This window comes from Lichenostomus cassidix, chromosome 4, assembly GCF_008360975.1.
Source record: "Lichenostomus cassidix isolate B80296 chromosome 4, HeHo_3.0, whole genome shotgun sequence".
NCBI lineage: Eukaryota > Metazoa > Chordata > Aves > Passeriformes > Meliphagidae > Lichenostomus > Lichenostomus cassidix.
Window position 1 is genome coordinate 50,982,238 of NC_139484.1, and position 5,700 is coordinate 50,987,937.

Here is a 5,700-nt window from a genome sequence, read left to right on the forward strand (position 1 = left end):
TTAAACTGACCTTGGTATTCTTTACTTCCTGTAAAGCAGAAGGAATGCATTGCTTTTTTTGCGTGTTCTATTCACCCTTTGGAAAAAGAGAAATCTCTTTTAAAAGTTGTTTATCTGATCATTTAAGTAAAAGGAATAAAGTTACACGTATTCCTCTTGATCATGATACACAGCACTTCAAGTGAAACCATTCTGCTTTCAGAGAAAGAAATTGAAAATCTTAGACATTTTATCTCCTTTTTACACAAATAGGCCTGCTGTTTGCCTATTTACTTACTAATATTTTATTTCCTATTTCAGTCTATTTGTATTTTGTCTGTGTGAGGCACACAATAGAGTAAGACATCAGTGACTTCTTCCTCCAAACACATCTACTCAACCTGAACTTTTGCTGAAGACCTTACAGTAGTTTTGTCTGCATCTTACTATTTAAAAAAAGGTACTGTTTCATGATTTAGTGGGTTTTTTTTCAGCCAACATTTATGTCATACATTTTTCTCTTTGTAAACTGATATTTTGTAATTAATTTTTTCTTTGTAAACTTAATTATTCTCAACACTGGGTGTGGAAATGCAGTTTCAGTCTGGTTCTGGTATATATTCTGCATCACAAGTATTCAACATTAGCTGTTAAGGAGAATAACAAGGTTCTTGCTGTATCACAATTTAGTTACACAGCTGTAAAATTTAAAGATCCTAGAAGTTTTGAGTCTTCCCAAGGCTACGCAATGCCTCAGGGAAAATTTTGATTATCTAAGTTTGAATGCAGTCTTCAAGACTCTTTTTATTCTAAGAGTTCAAGTAAAGTTTTTTTCTTATAATGAAACGAATCTATAATCCTTGCCTCACAGGTTTTCATGTTATTTCACTATGTGATAATATGAGCACCCTCAGGATCATAGGATAGTTCAGTTTACCAGGGTGTTCAGGATGTTAAAAATTCAACTTCTTGTGCATGACAGGATCACATCTGAGTCAGACCAGATTACTCAAATTTTGATCCAGTTGGTTTTTAAAAACACCAAAGGCGGAGACTTCACAACATCTCTGCACAGGCTGTTTCTCTGCTTGACTGTCCACTTGCAGATAAAGTTTCTCTCATTTCAATTTATGTCTACTGTGCCTTGTCCTACCACCACAGAGCACTGTGAATGGCTGCATTGTCTTAATGACCTCATCATCACCACCTAGGAGATTAGAACCATCTCTTCTCCAGTCTGACCCATTCCAGCTCCTTCAGCCTCTCCTCACAGGGAAGATTCTCCAGCTCCTGACCACACTGTTGACTCTGCCTGAATTTGCTCCAATTAACCAATGACTTTGATTGACTGAGGGATGCAAAATTTTACACTGGACTCTCACAATTGCTGAAGAGAAAGGTATAATCACCTCCCTTTGACTTCTTAGTCATCTACTTCTTAGTACAACTGAGGAGGCTCTTGCACTTCTGTGCTACTTGCTGATGCCTAGCTTCCTGCCTGGCAGCACCACCAGGTCTTCCCCAGCAGGGTTTCTTCCCTGCTAGTGAAGTCCCAGCCTCTATCACTCCATGGAAGCTCCTTCTTCACAGGTCTGGGACTTGTCATGTGTACTTGTAGAATTTCATGAGCAAAGACCAAGTTTTTCCTTATAGTTGGATTATTTTATTGATCTTTTAGTTTATGGTATTTTTTGGATCTCATTAAGAGAAACCCCTGGGCCACGTTTCACAGGATTCAGACAGGAAAATGATGCCAGTGCTGCTGAGCTGTGACTGCAGAACCAGGTTAAAGTAAAGGAGACCCGATGAGAGGAAATCCTTATATGCATAGTAATGTGGCTTTTCTAAAAGAATCACAGAACTCCTGGGCCCAAAATAGTAACTGTGCTCTATAGAAAATGTACTTGTTATCCACTTCAGTGTTATGCTGAATCATTACAGAGATTTGCTAATATAGAAGGGACATAGTGATGTCAAAAGGATGATTCCTAGTTAAACATTAAAGAAATGAAAGCAGACAAATGAAATTGATCTTAGATATTTTATGGGATCAGGCAATATCATGACCTTTTGGTCACACTTTCTAAAATTGTTTGTTAAAAAATGGAAACTTTCTATTCGGATCATAGAGGTTGTCACTATTTTTAAAGTAATTTTGGTTGAGTAGCAGTATTTTTCATCCTTAAATCAGACTTTCATATTTCCTCTAGTTCATGCTTTGTGGTAAAACTTGCTACTAAATCTTGCTTTGGGCCAGAAAATACGTAACATAATCTGTTCTGTAGCAATATCTTCCAATGGTGTTCTTGTTTCTTGTGAGTTACCAACTCAGGTACCTTACTAGATTCCTTTATTTCCTTTCTCATTTTTCTTGTTTTGGATTTTTTAAGACTACATTTTTTAAATTATGATTAGTCAGTTCAGTGCTTTTTGGTACAGTATTCAATATACTCTTCATGCAGAGTTGTCCTGCATATACATGTAATGCATAAATATATATATAAAATACAGTTTTATATGTATATATTTCTCTCTGTATATAACTGAATATGCATTAAAGCTGAAATAAAATAAAACAAAACAGAAATGTAACAACCCTCCTGTAAAACTACATGTAGTATTATCTAAACATGTTATTTTACAACTTTATACTTAAAACTTTATGATTCATCTTAATATCTCCACATACCAGTAACAGCACCCCATAGAACTAGTTTTGGTAATTTTATTCATATGTTTGTGCTATATGGTAGTATATTCTATAAAATAATAATTAATAATAATAATAGAGTAATCTCTGACTCAAGGAATTCAGGTTTCACCCAAATTTTATAATACAAGATCTGTATATCAGTTAACTAATCTCGTTATTTTTCTTACCTGAGAAACCACCTATTAAAATATGTGTTCATATTGAAATACCTGTGTATTTTACTGAAGTTTTATTGAAAGATTGAATTTCTAGAACACACTTAAACTTTATGAAAAAAAGAAAAATCTGAACTTTATCACAATATATATATAAAGTGACACATATTACCTTATTTTCCATAGGATAACCACACTGTTCCTACCACTTATCTTTATCATGACTGCTCTAACTACATCTGAACTGGCCACAAGGAAAGCAGCATTTAGGTATGTATATAGCTGGCACTCTTTGAACTTACTGTGTTATTTACAATGACACACTGTTCCTGAATTAAAAATGAAGCATCCCCTTGTGCTTCCATAATTCTATATTGCTGTTTATATTATGTGGGAACTTTTTAGTTGCTTTGCACTGCTTTATGAAAAGATGGCAATATTTCTTAGTTCATATGAGTTTTTTAAATTACACTTACTGTTTTAAAATTAGTTTTAATCATCTTAAACAATGCTGTCAGATATGGATCTGGTTCAAATTCACTGAAGCGAATAGGAAGGTTCCATAGATTTCAAAATGCTTTGGACTAGATCTCATGTGAAAATCAATAAAAATATGACTTCTGAAAGATATAGATTTCAAGTGTAATCTGAGAACATTACTGAAACATCTTGAAAACAATCCAAAATTCAATTAGTTTTCTGTGTTTGATGTTGGCTTCCTATACTTTAGGCAGAAAACAGATGACTAGTACAGATAGCTTGTATTTCTGTTTGTGATATTTTTGACAGCTACCATAAGTTATTGAAAATGCCACCTCAAACAGAGTGTGATGCTGTGTGTTGGCTTTTTCATTTACAGGAATTATTTTCAAAATGTTTAATAAAACATTTATTTAACTCTGGTATTTAATGTAAATGTCCTATTATCCCATGCCAGTCCAGCTTTTCATGCGCCCTTTTTCAGATAGGGTAATAAGGATTTTAAGTAATATTAGCAACAGCAAAAACAACATGGTAAATTACAGAATCACACAGAATCACAGAATATTCTGAGTGAACATTCTGGGGGAAGGGACCTACAAGGATTGTGAATGGCTTGTACTGGAATCAAACCTGCAATCTTGTTTTTTTTTTGTACCATACTCTAAACAAAATGCATGCATATATACATATATTCATATAAACACACGTGAATACCTGCATTCACATGTCTGAAAATAATCAATGGACCTTTTTTTTTAAATCAGAGCAATTTTTCCTCTGTACGTAAAATGGACAATGTGTTATCATTCATTAAATAATACATTTCATATGAAAGGAAACACAATGGTCTCACTATAACATGAACATCAGCTCTAGTCATGACTAATTAAAATAAACATACAGATACATGCAGAAATTGTGTTATAATTATTTTTTATTTTATACTAATGCTGCTTGTTCTTGGTTATTGATACTCTTTTTTAATTTTTTGTATAAGCAAAGTACAACATTGGCATACTGACACGTTAAGTGAAATAATTTATTAAAACAATAAAATAAACAAAAAATAAATTTAATAATAACATAACATAATACAACCTAAAGTAAATATAATGTAACATAACACAATATATAGTAAATATATTCTCAAGACTTTGCAGGAACATGTTTTGCAGGTCTGTGCAAATAAAGGTTTTCTTTGAACTACAGGTGTTCTACATAAAACAAAGGAGTTAAATGTTGATTGCTAGTATCAAGAATAAGAAGACATTTAGGTAAGTGTTTAAGGAATAAAAAGTGGGAAATGGGCAATGAAAGAAAGGATATCACTAACAACTATCATGATCTCCTCTTGACCATAGATTTTGGTGAAGCTCCTCAAAAATGGTTTTAGAATCATAGATTTAAATTTATTACTGAACCATTCATACACTGATATGAATTTGATCTCAGTCTGTTGTAGTCACATAGCTATTGTATTAAACCATCTGGAAGTTAAAGCGGTTTTAGACCACCTGCAGAAAATGGAAAATACAAGGTAGTATTAGTAGGAGGACAGTGTACTTACAATAGCTGATTCAACATCAAAACTTCCTCTTAACACAGCACACTTTGTTAAACACCTTTGAATTGGCATGGGTTAGTTGATATTGAATTAGTTTTCATTGTAACCTAGCACTGGGATCCCAGTGTCAAATTTTCACTGTTTTCAAGCCAATGCCTAGTGGATTATACTGAACAATTTTATTTTTGGACAATGAAGTTGATCTGATATTCTGTTCCACACTGAACCTCTGAATTAACACTTTTCCATCTGCTACAAAATGACTTCCCTTTATGCAAAACCATCATAGATAATCAAATACCATTTTTAGTCACTGCCACTTAACATTATTTCAACCTCACACTTCGCATAACTATTTCAACAGTGCACTTCACATATTTCAACTTACAGTTCAAGTGACATTTCAAGGGCTTCTAAATTTTTTGGCATTTTAAATATCACAAATCTGTACCTCCTAACTCTGTCACCAAATGTGGAAGTCAATGAATTGGTGTAACATTTGTTTACTATAATTATGTGTAAGAAATTTTTATTGTAACACTGAAAATAGGCAATTTTTGCTGACTATGTCTTAAACTGGATTTTTCATTCAGTTTAAATTTTCAAAATTTAGCTGGTTACTCATTATGATTTCTCTAGTCAAGGAGATTTATATTTTTTAATATTTGTATCTCTGATAAAAATCTGCACTTGCTAGTATAATTTTGTTGCTTTGACGAGTCTCTTTCTAACTTCTGCACTCTTTTCACCATCTATTAACAAAGAACGGGAAAAAGGTTTAGGTAGAAAAATTTTAAATCCAGGTA

At 33.0% G+C, this 5,700-nt stretch overlaps 1 long non-coding RNA gene across 1 annotated transcript; it reads left to right on the forward strand.

Moving 5' to 3' along the window:
- The first annotated feature begins 301 nt into the window (after positions 1–301).
- Positions 302–4,605, forward strand: LOC146438475 (uncharacterized). Its single transcript, XR_014852080.1, has 3 exons — positions 302–439; positions 3,034–3,117; positions 4,540–4,605. It is a non-coding gene; the product is annotated as an uncharacterized LOC146438475 (long non-coding RNA).
- The last annotated feature ends 1,095 nt before the right edge of the window (positions 4,606–5,700 follow it).